Source organism: Schistocerca cancellata, chromosome 4 (genome assembly GCF_023864275.1).
Source record: "Schistocerca cancellata isolate TAMUIC-IGC-003103 chromosome 4, iqSchCanc2.1, whole genome shotgun sequence".
NCBI classification, from domain to species: domain Eukaryota; kingdom Metazoa; phylum Arthropoda; class Insecta; order Orthoptera; family Acrididae; genus Schistocerca; species Schistocerca cancellata.
In genome coordinates, this window is record NC_064629.1 from 379,762,468 (window position 1) to 379,786,606 (window position 24,139).

A 24,139-nucleotide genomic window follows, 5' to 3' on the forward strand; every position below is an offset into this window, starting at 1 on the left:
TGATGGCCCTTGCCAGAAGTCCTGATGCCCCAAGAAGACAGGCATCTACTCCTTGGCATAAGTGGGGACTTTACAGCTCAGGCATCAGCAGAGCGGTCCCTGTATTGTCAAGGGGCTACCACCAAATGAGTACTTGATGGCCCCACCACAACAGACTGGCTACTGTGCTGGATATTGGGTGCAAAGAAATCCAATATTGTCATTGGGGAAAAGAGGACAGGAGACAAGAGAAGAAGACGATATACCCCGGAAAGGATCCTTGCAGGTGGAGATGCAAAGCCATGGCAAGAGATTCAGGAGATTGAATCTAAGGGCACTTGTGCACCACATAAGGCTTCCTTCCCCATGTCGCCTGCACTTCTATAGAATTTTGAAAGTGGCAGATCAAACCATAGAATGGGACCTGAACTCATGGGGCTGAAAAGTGAGAGACTCCTTTTAGTTGCCTCTTATGACAGGCAGGAATACCTTGGGCCTATTCTAACCCCGGACCCACAGAAAAGAATGTTTCAGGAATAGTAGCACACCAGGCTTGCGTATACACCAATTTATACGGGCATCATCAGCCAGCACCAGCAACTAGCTACGTAGGGAGGTATATGCTAGTCAGAGTTGAAATGCCTCAACAATCTGTAGCCAGCAAACTCTGTCTTCAGTGGGCCTGCTGTCCGTGCTAAATCTGAATGTGGCTGACGTGGTACCTACCAACTGACAGGCCACACCTGCTGGCTAACTTCCAACCTCTGCTGGCCACCTACTCCGGGGGTCCACAGTTCGAGCCTGTGCCATGTAGCTGCCCACCCAACATCGCCTGTGTGGGCACAAATCACCACTATGTGCCACCACTGGTCACAATGAGGACCATAGTTTGACTATGCACCTCCCCCCCCTCCGCCCATGCACCTCACACCAAATTGCGTACTGACACAAGTCGCCATCTGCCTACACCAGCTGACGCACACCATCTTGTCTGCAGACTGAGTCAGCTCCACCACCACAATGCTGATCGAATCACTTCACCCGGCAGCTGCTCACTGCCCAGAGAGACACCACATACCAACACAACAGAGAAGGCCATTGCTGAGCTAAGCATGCTTCGCCACCTGAGTCCACTCTGCATCTTGGGGGCATTGGCTACCATCTAGTACCACGACTACTGTATTTTGACACATAATAAAAAAGAGCATTTAATTATGAAGGGACATGAGACAAACATTTGGTATCCATCCACGACACCACTGCAAACACAACTACACGTAGGGTGGTGAAATGCAGGCCTTCCAGACCACTAGTACACCAGCTCCAACACCCACCAAAGATGTCATCCATCCCTAACTTCTACACCCTGTTAAATTGACCACCAATATGTTACAGAAGTATACCACCATCAGACAATAAAAAGGTCAACATAAATTTTTGACACCTTCAATGTTCATTATTAATGTTCACGCAATGAAATTCCATCAGTTACTATGAACTGTGACCTTTCTGGCAATAAATCATGAATCCATACACATGCAGTTCGACTATAAACTGCTTGTGAGGTACAACGTTAAAAGCCTTCTGGAAAGCTAGAAATATGGAATCAATTTGAGATCTCCTGTTGATAGCACACATTACTTTGTGTAAATAGAGAGCCAACAGCATTTCACAAGAATGATATTTCCTGAAACCATACCAACTGTGTCAACAGATCATTTTCCTTGAGGTAATTCATATTTGAACATGGTGTATGTTATAAAATCCTACACCAAATTGACATCTGTCTTCACCCATAACTTAACATATTTGAAATGGATCATGTTTGTAGAGCATATGTTAGAGTTTGCTGTAGCATGAACTAGTGTGGGAGGTTTATGTTAATAAATCCATTTGTGAAGTGTTGTTAGTGATTCGTTGCACCCACTGAATGCTACTTCTGAGAATAATATTGAAAGAGTTTCTGGCAGTTTGTTAGTGAGTTATTTTGACTGTGGCAGTTACAGGCAATGGACACATTTTTGGGTTTGTATGGTGTACTGTTTATGGTTGAAGTTCTTTAGTACAAGATTGACCAATGTTGCTGCACCCTGGACCAAGGATCAGTATATGTGGCATTTTTGTGAAGAGAACCTATGGCATCCTACTGGAAGTGATTCATAGTATGAGAAGTCTAGGCTGGCCATCTGACAGATTGTATTGATGACATATTTTTGCTATTGTTAGATTTACGTGTCAGCTGACTTTTATTGGTAAGTACGTTTTTTAGTGTAGCATATATAGTGTGACACCTGTGGTCTAGGGGTAGCATCTTTGACTAATAATCAGAACTTCCTTGGTCCTGGGTTCGAACCTCACCATTGCTGATTGCTTCTGGCATAAAAAGTAACCCTCATTCTGTCAACAGCCTTGTCAAAGAGAGCAGAGGAGTGTACAGAAGTTCAGGGCACTCTCTTTCCCTTGGGGTGGGAAACTGTCCCTAAAAGGCAGAAGCATCAGCAATGATCAATGGCATAAGGATGCAGAAGGCAACAGAAACCACTGCATTAAAGACACAATTTACATCCACAGGAAATGTGGCCAGTAACTGAAGGGAAAAAAGGGTCTAATACTCTCTCCATTGGCAAAAGATTGTGAACTAAGACCCCGTTTAGATCTCTGGGAGGGGACTTTAAGGGGGAGGTGACCTTGAGAAAATGACTGACTAACCAACGAAAATGTAATGTTCTACAAATCAGGACCTGGAATATCGTAAGTTTGAACATGGTAGAGAAGCTAAAAGATCTGTATAAGGAAATGTTAAGGCTCAATCTACATATAGTGGGGGTCAGTGAAGTGAAATGAAAAGAAGACAAGTATCTCTGGTCAGACAAGTATAGGTAATATCATCAGCAGCAGAAAACGGTATAATGGGAGTAGGATTTGTTATGAATAGGAAGACAGGGCAGAGAATGAGTTACTGTGAATCGTTCAGTGATAGGGTTGTTCGCATTAGAGTCAAAAGCAAACCAACAAAGACAACAGTAGTTCAGGTATACAAGCCACCACTGCAAGCAGATAAAGTGACAGAAAATAAATGAGGTTATCGAACTGGTAATTCAATACATAAAGGGACATGAAAATCTAATAGTCATGGGGGACTGGAATGCGGCATTAAGTGAGGGAGGGGAAGAAGGGGTTATGGGAGAATATGGGCTTGGTATTAGGAATGAGAGAGGAGAAGGACCAACTGAGTTCTACAACAAATACCAGTCAGTAATACCAAATACTCTGTTCAAGAATCACACGAGGAGGTGGTATACTTAGAAAAGGACAGGACATACAGGGAGATACTGGAAGATTTCAGTCACATTACATCATGGTCAGGTAGAGTTTTCAAAATCAGACACTGCATTGTAACACATACCCAGGATCAGATAGAGACTCAGATCACAATACAGTAGTGACAAAGAGTAGGCTCAAGTTTAAGAGGATAGTCTGGAAGAATCAATGTGCAAATAACTGAGATACAAAAGTATTAAAGAATGAAGAGAGTCACTAAATTCTCTGAGACTATAGATACTACGATAATGAATAGCTCAGTAGGGAGTTCGGCTGAATAGGAATGGACATCTCTAAAAAGGGCAACATCTTTTCTGTCTATAGCATGAGGTCTAAAATATTTATTAGACCAGTAGCTCAAGCCAGTAGTCAGATAATGTATTCAGTACTGCTTTACGAGACTTTGCCCTTACTGCCAGCAACTTTAATGTAATTTTCCCCAGTCATTACTCGGATCTAAAGGAAACCGACCAAGCAATGGAAAAGGATTACGAGATGGTTTACGACTGGGCACCCTAAACGTAAGGACTCTAACTGGGAAGTTAGAAGAAATTGTAGAAATGATGGAAAGGAGGAAATTGGACATCTTGGGACTTGCTGAGACTAGGTGGAGAGTAGTTGGTGAAAAACCACTAAGTAAAGGATGTAAACTGTACTGGATAGGGAATGAGAGGGGAAGAAATGGAGTGGCAATAGTGGTTAGAGAGGGGCTGCAGGAGGAGGTGGAAAGTATCAATGATCGAATGATAAAAGCCAGAGTACGGGTGAAAGGAAAAAGCATTGAAATCATCCAAGCATATGCCCCACAGGTGGGGTGTACAAAAAAGGAGAAGGAGGAATTTGAAGATGACATGCAAAAGCAGCTAAATGGAGGAAATCAGATTATAATAGGGGACCTCAATGCACATGTTGGCACAGACAGGAAAGGATTCGAGGAGATAATGGGACCAGAGGGCTGGGGGAACCGAAATAGAGAAGGAAAATTGTTGCTGGAATTCTGCAAGAGGAATGGGCTGGCAATCGCAAATTCCTGGTACAAGAAGAGAAGTAGTCACAAAATAACTTGGTACAGTGGGGACTGGTCCCAAACTTCAGTAGTAGACTATATACTAGTGGATAGGCAGATGAGAAGCAGCCTCACAGATGTCAAGGTCATTCCATCTGAGGCCTTAGACAGCGACCATCGGCTGTTGGTAGCCATCCTGAGAGAGAAAAAAGATAGGAGGGCAACAGAAATACAGGAGAAAAGGTTGAAGACATGGATGCTGAAAGAGGATGAACGGAGGACCCAGTACCAGACACTGATCAGGAAGAAGCTGCCAAAGGAAGATCAGAGAACAGTGGAAGAAGAATGGGGAGATTTTAAGAGGGCTCTAGTTGAGGCAGCTGAGACTGGGTGCGGAAGAACTAGCACAAAGAGGAGAAGTAGGGAAACCCCATGGTGGAACAACATATGTAAAGAGGCAGTACTTCGAAAGAACAAAGCCTTCAGAGAATGGTTCCAGACCCGAACAGAGGAAGCTAGGTTAAAATATAAGGAAAGCAAGAAAGCGGCACAGACCATAGTAAGGGCGGAGAAGAAGAAGTGGTTGGAAAAATGGACAAGAATGTTAGAAGAGGACAGTGAAGGGAACAAAAAAGTACTTTACACCATGGTAAGAAATAAGAGGAATGACAGAAGCGAGTGCCTGAGGATCATGGATAATAATGGAAGAGTTGTGGAGGAAACGCATGAGCTCAAAAAGATTTGGAAGGAGTACTTTGAAGATCTGTTGAATGCCGCCAAGCGGGTAACTAACAGCGATGGAGAGCCTAAGGCAGCAGACGATTATAATAGTGGGGAAACTGATTATCTAACTTGGAATGAAGTGGAAGAAGCCATAAAGAGGATGAAAGGGGGCAAGGCACCAGGTTAGGACGAAGTAACAGTGGATATGATACGAGCAGCAGAAGTAGGAACCCAGTGGCTATACAGAGTGCTGAGGGTGGTGTGGAAGGAGAACAGAATTCCTGAGGATTGGAAGAAAGGAATTATAGTCCCGATCTTCAAGAAAGGTGATAAAAGGAGATGTGAGAACTACAGAGGAATCACCATGCTATGCCACTGTGGAAAAATCTATGAAAAGATCCTGGAGAAGAGAATAAGAAGCAGTATTGAAAGTAGACTGCAAGAGGAGCAGTACAGTTTCAGACCGGGAAGATCAACAACGGACCTCATATTTGCGGTAAGGCAACTGCAGGAGAGGCACTATGAGTACAGGAAGGACTTAATCATGGCCTTTTTGGAAGTGCACTTTCGCCTTTATTGTTTATTATTGTTATGGATGAAATCCTACAGCAAGTATCAGATGCAATTGGAGATCATAAAATGAAAGCAGTGCTTTTTGCCGATGACCTGATGTTATGGGGAAATTGCGAGAAGGAGGTGCAAGAGCAGTTAGATGCATGGGAGGCAACGGCAGCACAATATGGAATGCATTTCTCTGCAAAGAAAAGTGAAATAATCGTCACAACAAGGAAGAAGAATAGGCCAAATGTGGATATAACTTGTGGAGGGGAAAAACTACAAGTGGTAGAGAACTTCAAGTACCTGGGAAGCGTGATTGAAAGTAAGGGGGGAAACGCAATGTAAATAAATGAAAGGTGCAGAAAAGCAGGGCAGTTCTACAAATGCATTAGGGGGCTTATTTGGAGCAAGGCGGTGCCACAGAAATCCAAGAGAATTATATACCGAACCTACTTTGTCCCCATATTGGCATACGGAAGTGAGACATGGGTAATGCACGAAAGCGACAAAAGTAGAATACAGGCTAGTGAAATGAAGTTCCAGAGGAGCAGGTTGGGTGTAACAAGACGAGACAGATTGCGAAATGTGTATGTGAGGGAAAGACTAAAGGAAGAACCAGTACAGGACAGGATATAAAAATCAAGACTGCAGTGGCATGGACACATGAAGAGAATGGATGAGGGAAGAATTCCAAAGAGGATGTTTGATCTGCAACTGGAGGGGAAGAGACCCAGAGGAAGACCAAGGGATAGATGGGTGAAGGGAGTGAAGGAATGTGTGATGAGAAGAGGAGAGAACTGGACGAAGGTGGAAGAGGGGGAATGGTGGAAAGACAGAACACGATGGAGAGGCTTGTGTTCCCGACAGACCCAGCCAGTGGCTGGAAACTGTCCAAGATGATGATGATGATTACTTGGCAAAGTTGCCACCCATCACCATCACATTATTGCAGTATTAGCCTTTCAAAACTGTTTTGCCTACGTACACATTTGACACATATTGTACACAACTCCTCCCTCCCCCCAATCTCTCTGCGCAGTAGATGTGAAGTGTTTGTTTATTCCAATCTGTAATTGTAAATGAAATGATGTAAACTGTCTTTGCACTGTTATACTGAGAAAATATTCCCAACTGTGAGAACTTTCATTCCAATTGTACCGACTAATTGGATGTCTTGCTGCCACGATATACGTATATACAGTCCATTTAATGTGTGTCCTCCTCCTCATCTCTCTCGATCTCCCTCACCTCCCCCCCCCCCCCCCTCTCTCTCTCTCTCTCTCTCTCTCTCTCTCTCTCTCTCTCTCTCTCTCTCTCTGTGTGTGTGTGTGTGTGTGTGTGTGTGTGTGTGTGTACACACCCACATCTGATGAACAAGTTTATTTGATGTCTTAATGTTATCTAACAGACTACTTTTCAACATCCCCTTCTGCTCAACGCTTATTCTATGTAGTGAATAACAATTTACACTAATTAATTTTCTTGGCAATTCATAATATGATGTGTAGATGATGGCTTTCCAGGAGGAACACAAAATCTGCAACTTAGCTGTGAATGCTCTTGAAGCTATTGCAAATTTTAAAATTTTCCCAGTGAATTGAATGTTCAAACTAATTTTGGGCTTGCAGCCGGTAGTCATTCAATACATCCCACAATGTTTCAACTGTGCAGCTGCCTGTCATTCTCATATGAGCCATTAAAGACTGACAAAGACATCCTCCATTCTGCAATACAAAGTATGTTGCGATTGATCTGTGCATGCGTCAATGTCAATTTGATACATGGATTACATATCCCTGATCATTAACTCAACATAAAAAAAACTACGTGAGGACAGGATGGACTATATAAAAACAGAAGACATTTCCAGAAATCCTATTAATGAAGTTTCCAGTTGACTCCAGCAGGGTCACATGCTGCCACTGGACTGCCAAAAAGGCTGCTGCCCCTCTTCAAGAACCTCATGTCTCTACGGTTTCTCCACAGATAACCCAGCATTGTGGTTGCAGCAACAGTATGGCTCGCTGTACTGTTGAGGCACTCGAGCTATCCCCACCTTGACAAGGTCCATTTGGCAGTATGAGACTGCTTATCAGTATGCTGTTGCACTCCCTCTAGCCTGGACGTATGCACTAATTCAGTTGGGAAGGGTGTGAAAGCAGTTTTATTCTCTCCTGAGAAAAAAAAAGAGATGATTCTCCAGAGGAGGTTTTCAGAGGAAAAGAACATTCCCTGAGAAAGTTCTCAATTTCATATAAATAAAAAATTCAAATAGTAGTCTCTGATCGATGAAAGAAGGAAGTACAAAAACATTTAAGGAAATTTATGAATACAGAAATACTAGTAAGTCACTTAGGAATGAAATAAACAGGAAGTGTGGGGAAGATAAGGAAAAATGGTTCCATGATAAATGTGAAGAAATCAGAAAATCATTGGAAGGATGGACTCCGCATACTAAAAAGTCAAAACAACCTTCAGTGACATTAAAGGCAAGTGTGGTAACAATAAGAGTGCAATGGGAATTCTAATGTTAAATGCAGAGGAAAGGGCGGATAGGTAGAAAGAGTACACCGAACGCCTCTATGAGGGGGATGACTTGTCCAATGACGTGATAGAAGAGGAAACACGATTCAGCAGGAAGAGACAGGACATCCAGTATTAGAATCAATATTTTAAAAGTGCTTTGGAAGACTTAAGATCAAATGAGGCAGAAGCAATAAATAACATTCCATAAGAATTCCTAAAATCAACGGAGAAAGTGGAACAAAATGACTTCACGTTGGTGTGTAGAATGTATGAGACTGGCATTACACAATCAGACTTTCAGAAGTACATCATCCACACAATGCCGAGTATAGCAAGAGCTGACAAGTGCAAGATCATTGCACAATCAGCTTAACAGATCATGTCTCCAACTTGATGACAAGAATCAGATACAGAAGAATTTAAAGAAAATTGAGGATCTGTTAGATGATGATCAGTTTGGCTTTATGAAAGATAAAGGCACTAGAGCAACAATTCTGGCATTGCAGTTGAAAATGGAAATAACACTCAAGAAAAATCTAGAGACATTCATTGGGTTTGTCAAGCCTGAAAAAGTGTTCGATGAAAGGATATCTATGTTAAGATTTGCTGATGACATTGCTACTCTCAGTGAAAGTGAAGAAGAATTACAGGACATTTTAAATGGAATGAACAGTATAATGAGTACATAACACAGATTGAGAATAAATCGAAGAAAGACAAAAGTAATGAGATGTAGCAGAAATGAGAACAACACAGAACGTGATATCATAATTGGTGATCACGAAATAGACAAAGTTAAGGAATTCTGCAACCTAAGCAGCAAAATGACCTCTCACAGCTGGATCAACGATGACATAAAAAGCAGAGTAGCACTGGCAAAAGGGCGTTCCTGGCCAAGAGAAGTGTGCTAGTATCAAACATAGGTCATAATTTGAGGAAGAAATTTCTGAGAATGAGTGTCTGGAGCACAGCATTGTATGGCGGGGATACAGGGACTGAGAGAAAACCAGAACAAAAGACAATCGAAGCATTTGAGATGTGGTACTACAGAAGAATGTTGAAAATTAGGTGGACTGATAAAGAATGAAGAGGTTCTCCACAGAACTGGGAAGGAAAGGAACAGATTAGATTAGATTAGATTAGATTAATACTTGTTCCATAGATCATGAATACGACACTTCATAATGATGTGGAGCGTGTCAGGTTAATAAAAGATGTCTGTACAAGATATTACATTACACAAAATATTGCATGAAACTAATTTTTTTCCCCTTAATTCATATCTAAAAATTCAGCCAATGAGTGGAAGGAGTTGTCATCTAGAAATTCTTTTAATTTATTTTTAAATGTTAGTTGGCTATCTGTCAGGCTTTTGGTGCTGTTTGGTAGGTGACCAAAGAATTTTGTGGCAGCATAATTTACCACTTTCTGTGCCAAAGTCAGATTTAATCATGCATAGTGATGATCATCCTTTTTCCTGGTGTTATAGCTATGCACACTGCTATTACTTTTGAACTGGTTTGGATTATTAACAACAAATTTCATAAGTGAATATATATACTGTGAGGTTACTGTGAGGATCCCTAGATCCTTAAATAGATGTCTGCAGGATGACCGTGGGTGGGCTCCAGCAATTATTCTGATTACACGTTTTTGAGCAATGAATACTTTTCTACTCAACGATGAATTACCCGAGAATATGATGCCATACGAAAGCAGTGAATGAAAGTAGGCGTAGTAAGCTAATTTACTGAGATTCTTATCACCAAAATTTGCAATAACCCTAATAGCATACTTAGCTGAACTCAGACGTTTCAGCAGACCATCAATGTGTTGCTTCCAGTTTAACCTCTCATCAATGGACACACCTAAAAATTTTGAAAATTCTACCTTAGCTACAGACTCCTGTTCAAAGTCTATATTTATTACTGGAGTTGTGCCATTTACTGTACGGAACTGTATATACTGTGTTTTGTCAAAATTTAAAGAGAGTCCGTTTGCTGAGAACCACTTAATAATTCTGTGAAAATCATCATTTACATCACTTAGTTCTGGGTTTTTGGATGTTATTACTATACTTGTATCATCAGCAAAAAGAACTAATTTTGTATCTTCATCAATGTGGAATGGTATGTCATTAATGTATATCAAGAATAGTAAAGGACCTAAGACCGAACCCTGTGGGAGCCCGTACTTGATTAGCCCCCCCTCCCTCCCCCCAGTTTGAGGAATCAGCTGTTGTTTTAACATTACATGAACCACTTATTTCAACTTTCTGCATTCTTCCAGTTAAGTATGAATTAAACCATTTGTGCACTGCCCCACTCAAACCATAATGATTTAGCTTATCTAAAAGAATTCCATGATTTACACAATCAAAGGCCTTTGGGAGATCACAAAAAATACCAATGGGTGATGTACGGTTATTCAGAGCATTTAATATTTGATCAGTGAAAGCGTATATAGCATTTTCTGTTGAAAAGCCTTTCTGAAAACCAAACTGACATTTTGTTAGTACTTTATTTTTACAAATATGGGAGGCTACTCTTGAATACATTACTTTCTCAAAAATTTTTGATAGAGCTGTCAGAAGAGAGATTGGGTGGTAGTTGTTGACATCCGACGTATCCCCCTTTTTATGCAATGGTTTTACAATGGCATATTTCAGTCTATCGGGGAAAACACCCTGCTCCAAAGAGCTATTACATACGTGGCTGAGAATCCTGCTTATCTGTAGGGAACAAGCTTTAAGTACTTTGCTGGAAATGCCTTCAATTCCGTAAGAGCTTTTACTTTTCAGTGAGTTTATTATTTTACTGATTTCAGAGGAAGAGGCTGGTGGAATTACAGTTGTTTCAAACAGCACAGGTATGGCCTCTTCTATTAAGAGCCTTGCCTCTTCTAGTGAAGATCTAGATCCTATTTTCTCCACAACATTTAAAAAATGATTACTGAAAATATTTTCAATTTCTGATTGTTTGTTAGTATACTTATCATTCAGTTTTATGGCACTAAAGTCTTCCTGTGTTCTTGGTTGCCCTGTTTCCCTTTCAATAATATTCCAAATTGCTTTAATTTTATTATCAGAGTTACTGATCTCAGACATGATACACATGCTTCTGGACATTTTAATAACTTTTCTTAGTACCACACAATAGTTTTTATAATATTGAACAATTTTGGGGTCAGTACTCCCTCTTGCTGTTAGATACAGTTCTCATTTACAATTGCAAGATATTCTTATTCCTTTAGTTAGCCAAGGTTTTTTATATGTTTTCTTGGAATTATGTTTAACCATTTTCTTGGGAAAACAATTTTCAAATACCCTTAAAAATGTATCATGAAATAAGTTATATTTCAAGTTTGCATCGGGTTCCTTATATACTTCATCCCAGTCTAGCTGCTGTAGGCTTTCCCTAAAGTTTGCAATATTTATATTGTTAATTGGATGCACTGCTTTGAAAGTCTGATTTGATATACTGCATGGAGCTATGTCATGTATTGTAACTAGCTGTGCACCATGATCTGAAAGAGCATTCTCAACAGGATAAGCATTTATGTCCTTAAACTTATCTTGGTCTATAGAAAAGTTATCTACCAATGTACTGCTGTTCTTTGTTATCCGAGTAGGAAAATCAATGACGGAGCTCAAATTGAAAGAACTGAGTAATACTACAAGGTCATTCTTCCTATTACACTCTTTCAGGGAATCAACATTGAAATCCCCACAAATGATAATTTGCTTCCCCCTGACTGACAGATAGCACAACAAAGCATCCAAGTATTCTAGAAATAGCTGGAAATTTCCTGAGGGGGACCTATACACTGTTACAATTATGAAAGTGTCATCATTTAGTTTAAGTTCAGTGGCACATGCTTCAATATGTTGCTCTACACAAAATTTTTTAGTTTCTAAATTTTTTACACCATGGAAGCTTTTGACATATATGGCAACTCCTCCTCTCATCATATTATCTCTACTTACATGTGCAGCTAATTTGTACTCATTGATGCTAACCTTTTGCATGTCAGTGACAATGTGATGCTCAGACAGGCATAGTACATCTATTACATTCTCAGTTTCTATATCTTCTAAACAAAGCAGAAGCTCATCAATTTTATTCTTCAATCCCCCAATATTTTGATGAAATATACTAACATTATTTTTGACTTTACTTTTGTGAGTATCTTGAACTTTTTTAACATCTTTAGTACTTGCCTGGCTGAGTTTCACACTGGACACTGATCTTTATACACTAAAAAAGAGTTTCCACCATGAGATATAGTTCCTCCCCCCCTTTAAATTTCCTGCAATCAGCCCAGCCAGTTTACCCTTCCCTTTCTTGTTGAGGTGTAGGCCATGTCTAGTATAGTCCCACCTACAGAGTAAATCAACAGGAACCACACCAATGTGTGACCCTGCACCAGATCCAAGTAGCCGTTCCAACTCCAAATTAACTCTCCTGACAGAAGAACTCAAATGAGGTCGGTTATGGCGCTCCAGAACCGACACAAACCCAACACTGGCATGACTATGTTGACGCAATCTTTGCCAGGTCACACTCTATGCTGTACCCCAGATCTCTGTCAATAATGTTGCCTGGCCCACCCACAATAACCATGGTATCTTCCTTAGTAAAGCCTCTACATAGTGAACCTAAATCCTCTGTAACCTGCCCCAGTCCAGCACTGGGTTTGAAAAAACTTGTGACCTGGCATTGTGACCCTAATTCATCCTGCAGAAGTTGGCCCACACCCCTATCATGCGAACTACCTAGCAACATGACTTTCTTTCTCTTTGCAGACTTCCCTACATTCTTATTCAATTTGCTGCTGAAAGCTTGTTGAGCCCTGTCTACATCTACTTCTGTGAGAGGCTCATCAGTTTCTGACTGAGGCAACAGGTCAAACCTATTTTGTACATTAATAACAAAGCTGTCAGAAGAATTTCTTGGCCCGTTCCTTACGCCTGTTGCCACTTCCCACCCCTGTTTACCCTTCTCCCCCCTTAACATGCCCATTTCTCGCCTAGCCTCATCTAACTCAGCCTGAAGGGCAGAAATTTGTTGTACTTAGATAGATAAGGTTAAGTTTTCAATATTTGTTAGATGGGTGGGTTTTGGTTTTGTTGTACTGCAGACTTTGTTATGGATATATGCAAGTCAAGTGAAGTGCTAGATATCAGATTTGTTGAGTTGTGTGTGGTTTTGTGGTATCACGATTTTGTTTGAGATATATAGATCAAATGAAATATTCAGTACCAGGTTTTGGAGCTGCACGTGTATGATATTGTGGACTTCGCTTGAGCTATAAAGGTCAAGTGAAATTTCTGACATCAGTTTTTTTTTTAATTTTTTGTGGTTTTGTTGATTGCTGAAGATTTTGTTTGCATGATTTTTGGGTTAGTATTTGTTCTGGTATGTCTTCATTATTAGGACTGTCATGTAATTTGTTTGTCACAGCCCAAAACTCCCTAGATCCTGTGGTTATAACATTAGTTTCATGTTAATTCAGCAATTAAATATTTATCATATTACTTGTGTCTGTGTAATCAGCGACATCACGGATGCCACAGTGTATAAGCCTGAAATAGGGGTGTCTGCCATCTTGATGATGTCAGCTTTGAAGTCGATGGGTGGTACCACAATATTCATCAGTCCCAACTTCTACATAAATGAAATGTGGATGATAAACAGTTCAGACAGTGAAGATAATAGAATATTTAGAATGTTGTGCTACCGAAAAATGTTAAAGATTAGATAGGAAGAGCGAGTAACTAAATAACAGGCACTGAATTGAATTGGAGAGAAAATAAAGTTATGTCACAATCTCGTTACAAGAATGGTTTGGTTGACATGAAACAGCCTGAGGGTCAAAGTGATTGTAAATTTGGTACTTGATATAAGTATGTGAGGATGGGGAAAGGAGGGAGGAAGTAATAATTGAAGATGGAGGCCAAGGCTCAAACATACAAGGGCTTGCTAAAAAGAAATGCCTTTGAATTTTTTATGTGAAAACTCTGAAAGCTTTTTAAATGAAACAAACATTAACGACATTCTACATCTTTATTCTTTGTATTAAACTTTGATTTCTCAACATTGTCACCCTGGCACCCAACACATTTCTCCCAACAAGGAACCAGTTTGTTGATACAGTTAGTGTAGAATGTTTGACTTTGCTCACAGAACCACAACACCATCTCTGTTTGCATGACTTCATTACTATCGAAGTGAAGTCCTCAAAAGTATTTTTTAAGTTCTGTAAACAGATGAAAATCAGATGGTTCCAAGTCGCGAATGTATGGAGGACGATCGATAGCTGTCCACCCAAGGTGTCGGATTGTTGCAGATGTCGCAGCACCTGTGTGCAGTCTGGCAGTGTCATAATGAAGGGCAGGGTACTCCTGGTGTGGATGAACTCTTTGAATTCAAAACCTGATTAAAGGATGCTGTTTCTCAAGCATCGACTGTTACGTTACATACCACAATGTTACATGCTACAATTAGGAAACCTCTAGTGGCAGGGGACTGCAAATATGTAGATATGAACAATAAAGATGTAGAATGTTAATAACCTTTGTTTTATTTTAAAAGCTTTAAAAGCATTAAAATTTGGAGACATTACTTGTCAGCATGCCCCTATAGTAAGCTGGTTCAAATGGTTCTGGGCTGCACTAGTTATGCAGAGGTGAAGAGGCATGCACACGATAGACTTGTGTTGGGAGCAGTATCAAACTACTCTTTGGACTGAAGACCACAAAAACACCAACAACCACATTTTCCACATCAAACGCATTCTAAGCTTGAACATAAATTATTTCTTGTAACTGTGTTTCCAGATTTGATTGCAGTGTCAAGTGTCCTTGACTTTCAATAAGTCACAACACAGTCCATACACAACCCAGTTGTTCGTACGTTTCCAGTGAAACATACAAGCTAGAATAGCCTACTATGAAGAATAAGGGTTGTACGAAAAAATATCTCTTACCTTTAAGTAATACCATCAAGACAGGAAAAAATATATACTCACATTTTTTGTATTTTTATTTTGCTAAAAATATGGTTATAAAATACAAATATCACATACAAATAAAGAGAGAATCCCTAAAAATTTTTGCAGACTAAATGTCTAAGGATTATCACTTGGCAAAATGAAATTAATCGGTTTTTTGTCTCTGTTTTTTTTTTACTACTAATTTTTGCTTTTTTCCTTGAGAACCTAAAATAAACCACTGAAATTTCGAGGGTCCCAGATAATGTACAATCAACGTGACTGAAATTTTAAGTGACTGAACTTTATTTTATAAAGTTTCTCAGCTAACAGTATTTAATAAGATCAGCTTAACTTTTAACACAACATGGAATAGACATTTGTGTTACAAATACAAGGGTCACTCCAAAAGAAATGCATACTATTTTTTTTTAATCCATCTTTTATTCTACATGTTTGAAAGTTTTACATTGCGTAAATACATCCTTCTCCACATAATTTCCATCACTCTCAACTGCCTTATGCCTTGGAACCAGCACCTGTATACCCGCACGGTAAAATTCTGGACCAACCTGTTGGAGCCACTGTTTGGCAGCATGCACAAGGAAGTCATCATCTTCAAACCTTGTTCTACGAAGAGAGCTTTCAGTTTTCCAAAAAGATGATAGTCACATGGAGCCAGGTCAGGACTGTAAGGCGGGTGTTTCAGTGTTGTCCATCCGAGTTTTGTGATCGCTTCAATGGTTTTTTGACTGACATGTGACCGTGCATTGTTGTGCAACAGCAAAACATCCTGCTTTTGCCGATGTGGTCAAACAGGACTCAGTTGAGCTCGAAGTTTCTTCAGTGTCATCACATATGCATCAGAATTTATGGTGGTTCCACTTGGCATGATGTCCACAAGCAAGAGTCCTTCGGAACCGAAAAACACCAAGGCCATAACTTTTCCAGCAGAAGATGTGGTTTGGAACTTTTATTTGGGTGAATTTGCACGATGCCACTCCATTCATTGCCTCTTCGTCTCTGGTGAAAAATGATGGAGCCATGTTTCATCACCTGTCACAATTCTTCCAAGAAATTCATCTCCAGCATTCTCGTACTGTTCAAAAAGTTCGCTGCATACCGTTTTTCTTGTTTCTTTGTGAGCCACTGTCAACATTCTGGGAACCCACATGGCACAAACCTTTTTTAACGCCAACACTTTCAGTATTCTGCAAACACTTCCTCCCCCTATCCCACAATAACATGACAATTCGTTCACTGTGATGCGTCTGTCAGCAGTCACCAATTCGTTACCTCTCTGCACATTGTCTGGAGTGTGTGCAGTACGAGGCCTGCCACTGCGAGGACAATCCTCAATATTGCTGTGTCCACTTTCATCACGTAACCTGCTTGCCCACCGACTAACTGTACTGCGATCGACAGCAGCATCTCCATACACCTTTTTCAACCTCTTGTGGATGTTTCCCACAGTGTCGTTTTTACAGCACAGGAATTCTATGACAGCACATTGCTTCTGACAAATGTCAAGTGTAGAAGCCATCTTGAAGACATGTGATGGCGCCACTCACGGGAACAGGTTGAACTAAGTTTGAAAACAAGCAGGAAGGATGTATCTACACACTGTAAAACTTTCACACATGCAGAATGAAAACTGTATTTTTACAAAAATAGTGTGCTTTTCTTTTGGAGTGACCCTCGTAACATTCTTTCCTGAATAGAGCACATCTACTCCTATGAAAATTGAGGAGTTCTTCTAGCTGATGTTTTAGGATGTTCAACGAGATCAAGCACATGAAGAATGGGAACAGGGCACGTATCATTAACTATACAGTAACATTGTGTTCGGTTGTATTTAGTTCATCGATTACCCCAGACAACCACAGATTGGAAAATTTACAAGCTATATTACCTTGATAAGAAATGAACTTGCTGTTTGATAATATAAGGTACAATTAACACCAATGGCAAGCACATAATCTTTTGAACCAAGCCGGAAAAGAACAAAGAAACTGTAGCTGAAGTAACTGATTTTGTAATAATTCTCTTTACCAAAATGATAATGAGTCCAGAGAGTTAGCAGTTGTAAAAGTTTTTGGAAGCATGAAGGAAAGGCAGTTTGAAAGAAAATGGTTGATTTTATACAATGTAAATGAAATTTACTGAGATTTTAAAAGCAAATATCAAGAAACTAAAGTAGGTTTTTCTACACTGGATTCACTTCACTCTAAATGGTTTGTTTTAGCAGATGCTAATGGGACCCTGTAAGTATCTGTCTGCACCATTCATCACACTGTAGTTTTACAGATTAATACGGTTCCATTTGAAGAAAGATATAATGATCCCACAAAACTGATAGTACACGAAAACCTGGTCTCTTATGTATGCTGTGGCACTAATGGATGCCCTCAAAAAAGGAACACTACTACATTTCCTTAATATATAGATATCAACTGGTACAGTGCAAATGATAACATGTACCATACCGAGCAACGTGCCGCAGTGGTTAGCACACTCGACTTGCATTCGGGAGGATGACGGTTCAATCCCGCGTCCAGCCATCCTGATTTAGGTTTTCCGTTATTTCCCTAAATGCTCCAGGCAAATGCTGGGATGGTTCCTTTTAAAGTGCATGGCTGACTTCCTTCGCCATCCTTTCCTAATCCGATGAGACCGATGACCTCGCTGTTTTGTCTCTTCCCCAAAACAACCCAACCCATGTACTGCAAACACTGCTGAAACTGATAATCTTTCATCTAAATTGGAAAAAATTGTTCCACATTCTTACAGTCTCAATTAAAATATGATCACACTTTGAGAGAAGTGCAAGAACACCACTGTACATCTAAAAACTGCTGAATGTGAAAGATTGGCTGAATGTGTCAGTTACTTTTTCCATGATATATCATAATGGATACATCATAATGATGTGGAATAAGTCATTTTACATTCATATTGCAAATTAATTGGTGCATGTGGTTACATTCTGAACATTTCCGAGTAGGTTTTATTTCTTTCTTTTTTTCCCAAAAAGAAAATATATAAAGGTGTGGGTTAGTCACCTTTTACAGAATAGTTGTCAAGGATAAACTTTCTCAGTTTATTTTCAAATTTTACTTCGTTGCCTGTCGGACATTTTATATCACTGGGTAAGTGATCAAAAATTTTTGTTGCAGCACTGTGCACCCCTTTTTGTGGGAAAACTTCCATGTGGAGTAATGTATGTCTTTTTCCTTCTGAATTATAATTATGTGCATCATTGTTCCTTTTTGAACTGTAATGGATTATTTACAACAAACTTCACGAGGGAATAAATATACTGTAAAGCAGTAATCAGGAGGGAATACGCAGTAGTCAGAACGCCCAACTCCTTAAATGGACATCTACAAGATGATCCTGGGTGAGCACCACATATTATCCCTACAGCACTTTTTGTGCAACAAAGCTTTCTTTCTTAAACATGGGTTGCCCCAGAACATTATTTCATATGACATTATTGAATGAAAATGTGAAAAATAAGTCACCTTATCAACTTCTGTCTCCCCAAGGTTTGAAATGATCCTAAATGTAAATGTGGCACAACTAAGTTGTTCTAGGAGTTCCAAAATTTGCTTTTTCCAATTTAAATTCTCATCAATATGGATACCAAAGAATTTTGAAGTTTCTACCTTACTCATTATTTCCTCACCATGTGTTACATTTTATCACTGACATATCCCTACATATGCAAAACTGAACATGTTGTGTCTTCTTAATACTGAGGGCGAGACCAATTGCAAAAAAAAAAAACAGTCAATGATACTTTTAAGAACATCGTTTAGTGTTTCTTCTGTTTCTGTATGCATGCAGAGAGAGTATTTGTTACTGGGTAAACAGTTACGTTTGTGCTTTATCTGATGGCATGGGCCATGCCTGAATGGTGCACAAAATGCAAGAAACCATGACTGAATTTATCAAACAAACAATATCAAATGCTAAAAAAGAAACACTATTTTCGTAATGGCTACACAGACCAATAAAAGTAAACTTTTATAAAACTATGTCTTGTTCAAAATGAATTTAATATCAAAGTTGATTGGTCATTCTTTGCAAACAGCCCAAGAAAAACTGAGTCTAGTGACACAGGACAGACAGTTAAAAGGATAGCACAAAAGAAAATTTTATTACAACCCCTAGGAAATCAAATACTGTCTGCATCAGGTCTGTTTCAGTATTGTAATGTTAACATCAATGTTAGGGTATATTTTTCTTCCTGAATAACCTGTAAATCATACACATTCTAACCTTGTAGAACTTCAAACCATTCCTGGAACCAGAAGTTTCCACTGCTTTAGGTCAATAGATTGTTTAGGCAACTCTGAAGCAAGGACAGTCAGTAGTGATGTGGGATTGACATTGAAATATAATTCACAGAATAAATTAGCATCATTTGTGAGCAAAAACAAAAAGAATTGCTAACAAACTTAGCTTGTAAATATTCCAATCTGTAGTCATGTAGGATAATCACTGAACTAAATGCAACAGAACATGATTTAAATGTATAATTTATGAATGCTTCAGGACCTTTGCTGCTATTCCATTGCTCCAAATAAGATGTATTTGCCCAGTTCCCATTCCTCGTTTTTGTTGAATGTCCTGAAACATCAACCAGGAAAATTTACCAGTTTTCAGAGCAGTGTATGTACTCTGTTCAGGAAAAAAGTTACCATTACAATTAATGTATATTCTACATAATGCTGTTTAAAAAATATGGAATTACGTAGACTTTTTTAAAAATACTATTAGTTGAATAAATTTCTTTAGTAAGTTCATTCACTTAAAATTTCAGTTATGCCAAAACTTTATTAGGCTACCATGGACCCTCAAAATTTCAATTGTTTATTTTAGGTTCTCAGGAAAAACATTAAAACCATATTTAATTGCAAAAACAAGTAATTAGCCTATAAAGGGATTAAAAAACCATTAGGCTACTTTTATTTTTCCCAAGTGATAACCCATGCTTTGAGGATTGCTCACAAATAATTTTTACACGGATTATCCCTTTTCATGTATATGATATTCGATGTAGGGTTTAACTATGATTTTAGCAAAATAAAAAATGAAGTACAGTTTTTTCCTTCTCTTGGTGGGTTTACGTAAAGGTGTGAGGTATTTTTTCTACAATCTTTATACTATCAATTATAGAGGCTAACATTGCAATTTTACATTGTTTGGATATTTAATAAGCACTGGCAATTTATTTTAAATGATTGCATGTGTCCATTGTGTCATCATAATGTTAAAAACGAGAGAGAGAGAATTTGGTATGATTCCTTATCTCCACAGGGAGAACAAATATGCCAAGAATCATCCAAATCTGAGATGATGGGTGATATAATACTTTTTTCTTGTTGAACTGACCCAATGGTGAATTGAAGAGCACACCTCATTAATAGTAGTCTAGTATCCTGTAAAACACACATGGAGAAACAAATTATTATAATTCCAGGGAATCGGTAACTGAAGTGCCTCTAATTGATGGCAAAACTTTAATCAACTCATATATAACATTTAATGAAAATTGGAGACCTGATGGGAATAATATCAATGTGGGCCACACTCACAACTGGCAGATCTTTTGGACAGATGAAAAAAAGTCACAAAGATTGTCAAAACCTTAAGTGCTTGACACTTGGAGACAGAAACAAGGTTACAAGAACCTGCACTGAGTGATGAAGCTAGGTAAATGCTACGACATCTACATATCACTTCCATTGTGACCATGAAGACAAGATTAAATTAATTACAGTCACTGAAGCAATCAATCTTCACCCTCTACATATGGATGTAAATGGAAGAAGCTCTAATAACTTGTACATTGCGAAGTACTATCTCCCATGGACTTCACTGTGTTTTGCAGGGTACAGATTTAGATAAGTAATGAATGGATTGCAAGTCTCAGTTCAGTTACTGAATAATTGTTTCAGATTATTACCAACTAATGTGGAAATTCTAAAGCTTGCTCCTAATACTGGTAAATTGTACTGCGATCACAGGAGCAAAGTACAAAATCATCAGTCCTCATTCATGAAACAAGTTTACGAAGAATGGCACTGCAAGCAACAAGTGGATTGAGGGAAGTGTCCAATTCCACCCATCTGCTTTGACCTGTGACACAATGGTGTTGTGGTGTGTGACGTCACTACGGCGCAGAGTTTTTGAGTTGGTTGTGTTTGTAAAGGTGGTGATGTATTTGATGGTGCTCTCTGGTGGTGGATGTGGACGTGCTGAGTTTAACATGTGGTATTGGGTTCATTTGAGTTTTAGTTGTCATCTTGCTAACGTGGTTTTGAGTTTCTTTTTGCTGTGAGAAAATAAGTCTAATTATTAAACTGCTTTTTTGTTAGGTAGGGATATGACAGTGAAGTTCATAAGTGTATCATTACCATCATAGATGGGTGATGATTCGATGTCTGCCATACAGATTCTGCAGATGCTCAGTCTTACTGTTGAATATGTTAGGTGAAATGCTAGTGATAAGTTGTGTTTTAATTGGTGTAGTGAATATGGTGTATTTGGGTTTTCGAGTTGTTCAGGGTTTGGTTCCACTTTTTGGAGTTGTGGGTGTTGCTTTTTGGTATCGATAGCTGCGGTTGAACTACATAGGTCAAGGGAAATCTACTGTTTCACTTCTTGGGGTTGTAGGTGTTTATTTCTAGTATTGGCAGCTGTGGCTGACCTATACAGGTCAATGGAAGCATCCAGTTTCTGTGGTTTTTTTGATGTAGCAGAATGCTGTAAATTACATTTTTTTATATATATAAATATCTAGAACAATGGGAAAGCTAAAAATGAAAAGTAATAGCAGGAAATAGCTGAAGTGTGAAACTGGTCCTCTCCCCACCCGAAATCTTGGTCATGGTGCAGATTTATATGTAACGTAGCCCGAGGTCTGTTACAAGACAATTTGGTAATAAGCTGTTGAAGGAAGCGAATGTGACTGCCAATCAGCTAAGGTGTGGTAGTGGACTGACCTATAGCATTGCCTAATGTTTTCATTTACGCCATATTTCGCACACCATTCGCAATAAAAATTAGGGTTGCAAGGTACATCCATAAAACGTGTAATAGGTCCCAAACATGTTGTCAGCAATTATTTTGATGCATATTATTTACACACATGGTACATCAGCTTCGAAAAAATGGGAGGAGAGGATCCACTACAAACTTCTAAGCTAACCGTAACCTTGCGGTACGCTACATATCAATGTCACCACAAACAAAATTCCAGGAGGAGGAGGGCGGGGGTGTCCAAATACCAGACTCTAGTCCCAACGAGGTACTAGAGAATACATTTGTTACATTATTTTCGGTTGAGTTATAAAACTGTCGGAAAAACTTAACGAAAGTACGAGATCTGTAAGTAACACATAAAAAAGTGAAATGGTGAAGATTTCATATCAGATGAGCATCAACAAACTACAATGTTATTAATCAACAATCTATTGTTCATCACCTTCCAAGGTTCAAGTATTTACATGCGCTGTTCCAAGAATGTGTAGGAACGCAAAACCCACTGAACTAAGATGTATACTATTCAAAACATTTTCAACCAAGTCAACTGAATCTTCCCCTGATCGTGAAACAACGATCATGTTCTATACAACAGAAGTAAGAGAAATAAAAAGGCACCTAGTACTTCATATACTGAAACGGTAGGAATTGTCATTGTATGTTTTTGTTCACGTGTCAGTCACTTCTATGTACTCCACGGTAATAGAAATCAGGTTTCAATTTTTCAAAAATAAAATTTATAGTTTTCCTTACCTGTTCGTATCGCCACTCACGGTTTATTTCCTGAGGGTCGTTATTCGCCATTCGTATCTCACTGACATTAGCCCACATCTAATTTCACTCGCAAATTATTATTATTATTACACTTGTGTGTACTCGTTTTAAATTCAGGCGATTTCCCTATCACATCACGAATTTTATCTTTGGAAAAAGCTGGTGGGGATACAAGGGCAGCGGCGTGGAGTGGGGTGAATGCTGATATGATATACAACATAAAAAATAATGGCCCTTCAGCTGCATACACAATTGTGCGCAGTAGATTAAAAACAAGATATCCCAAAATTTATATCGGACACTGAAACTTACCGATTTTAAAATTCACACGTATTACCACTGTCAATTAATAATAGTTCCATTGCGGAGGGATATCAAACTTATAAAAAAAGAAATCATAACAGTCTAAAATCGCAACATATCACAGCCTAAGCCAGTCGTCAACTATAAAACAATTATCCCAACACACTTCACCTGACTGAAACTAGTGTACAAACATAACTGAAAACTATGCCTATTTCAAAGATATTCATGTTTGCAGACGGACAGAGACAACGAGGTTAGAATACTTCGAACTACCTTGGTCAGACATCACCGCAGACAGTTTACGTAGCGATCCATATATCAGCGTCATATCAAAGCCATTTACTTGCACTGTTCACTACCCTCATACTCCCACAGTCTAAAAAAAAATGGCTAGTAAACAGCAGAAGACCTGAGCTTTTGCAGAAAGACATCTTACGTTTAATCAACAACGAGAATTTTTTTTCACTCCACTTCCAGCCAAATCAGTGAATGTGGAAAGTAGGAAACTTTTATAGAATGCAATAACTACATTGTTTAACGTACCAAATAAGCTACCACAACTATAGCTAAAGGCAAAACCACACAGACGTGACAATAAAAAGGTAAAAGCAATAAAATTGTTCCCCAACAGAGAGGAAACCAATTCAACAGCTGTTACTACATCTGAGGGAAAAAAAACAAGAATCTTCAGCGCATTCGCTTTGGAAGCAAAAGTAATTACATGTATTCGAAAGTCGACTGAAGTATAAGAATGTGCGAATCGTTAGACATCATAAAAATGGTTATGTGTCAAGAAAAGTGCCTATCTTAATAAGAACACGTAACAACCGAAATATATGCTTCTCATGCATGAAATATGTGCTTATATTCTCTTGCTCACAGTGGAAAAAGTTGAAATTTTAT

General features: G+C 39.0%; 1 protein-coding gene across 2 annotated transcripts in view; it reads right to left on the minus strand.

Moving 5' to 3' along the window:
• The window catches only part of LOC126183321 (terminal uridylyltransferase 4-like), a 209,638-nt gene extending 186,177 nt beyond the window's left edge, over positions 1–23,461 (minus strand). The window contains exons 1-2 of one of the 2 annotated variants that reach the window (XM_049925179.1): positions 23,243–23,461; positions 22,910–23,131 (exon numbers count right to left, since the gene is read on the minus strand). The gene's annotated coding sequence lies outside the window, so the exon portion shown is untranslated. The remainder of the gene's footprint in view (positions 1–22,909; positions 23,132–23,242) is intronic. The other variant, XM_049925180.1, reaches the window with a different exon arrangement.
• Positions 23,462–24,139: the final 678 nt, after the last annotated feature.